Here is a 1,332-nt window from a genome sequence, read left to right as displayed (position 1 = left end):
AAAAACAAAGTAGAAAGTCTTGACAGCAGGTTAGACCATGCAGAAGATCGAATCTCAGGGATTGAAGACAGCCTAGATATTATAGAGAAAGAACATATAACCATCCAAGACAAGTCCAAGAAATATGATAGACCAATCCAACACTTGGAAGACACCATCAGAAGGCCTAATCTAAAGATAATGGGTGTAGAGGAGCACTAGAAACAGAAGTTAATGGTCTAGGAAACTTGTTTAACAGGATCCTAGCAGAGAACTTCCCAAACATGCAAAAAGATAGGCCTATTCAGATGCAAGAAGCTTTTAGAACTCCAAATAGACCATACCAGAGTAGGACATCCCACCATCACATTATAATCCACAAAGGATCAACTTAGACCAAGGAAAAGATCCTTAAAGCTGTCAAGGAGAAAAGGGTAATCACCTGTAAAGGGAAACCAATTAGAATCACCTTGGATTTCTCAGCAGAGACAATCAAAGCAAGAAGAGCCTGGAATGATGTATGCCATGCCCTAAAAACAAACAATTATCAACCAAGAATACTGTACCCAGCTAAACTCTCCTTCATAACTGAAGGCCAAATAAAAACCTTCCTTAGCAAAGAGAAATTGAAACAATACATCTCCACCAACCAGCCCTACAAAAGATTCTTAAAGATGTCCTACACATAGAAAACCAACAAGACCACAATAAAGGTCAAGAAACTGCACCCAAACTGAGAATCCAAGAACCATAGGAAGAACCCAGTTTTCGCAGCCCCCAAGAAGGTGGAACTCCCAAATACCTCTCAGTCCTATCTCTTAACGTTAATGGACTAAACTCTCCAATTAAGCGACATAGACTGTCTAGTTGGATTATAAAACAAGTCCCTTCTATCTGCTGCCTTCAGGAGACACATCTTGCCGGTAAAAATAAACACATTTTCAATGTTAAAGGCTGGAACAAAATCTACCAAGCAAACGTCTCTCATAAACAGGCGGGAGTTGCAATCCTAATATCAGATAAAATAGACTTCAAATTAAAATTTGTGAGAAGAGATAAAGAAGGTCGCTACATACTAATTAAGGGATCTCTCCTTCAGGAGGATATTACAATTCTAAATATTTACTCGCCAAACAATGGAGCACCCAAATTTATCCAAGAAACACTACTTTCCCTCAAATCCCATATAGATCTAAAGACATTAATTGTTGGGGATTTTAACACAGCACTCTCCCCATTAGATAGATCAACTCGGCAAAAACTCAACAAAGAAACCGCAGATCTAAAGAGCTACATAGATCAACTAGATTTAACAGACATCTACCGAACATTTCACCCAGCAGCATCAGAATA

This window comes from Dipodomys ordii, unplaced genomic scaffold (genome assembly GCF_000151885.1).
Source record: "Dipodomys ordii isolate 6190 unplaced genomic scaffold, Dord_2.0 Scaffold175, whole genome shotgun sequence".
Taxonomy (NCBI): Eukaryota; Metazoa; Chordata; class Mammalia; order Rodentia; family Heteromyidae; genus Dipodomys; species Dipodomys ordii.
This window is presented reverse-complemented; position numbering follows the sequence as displayed.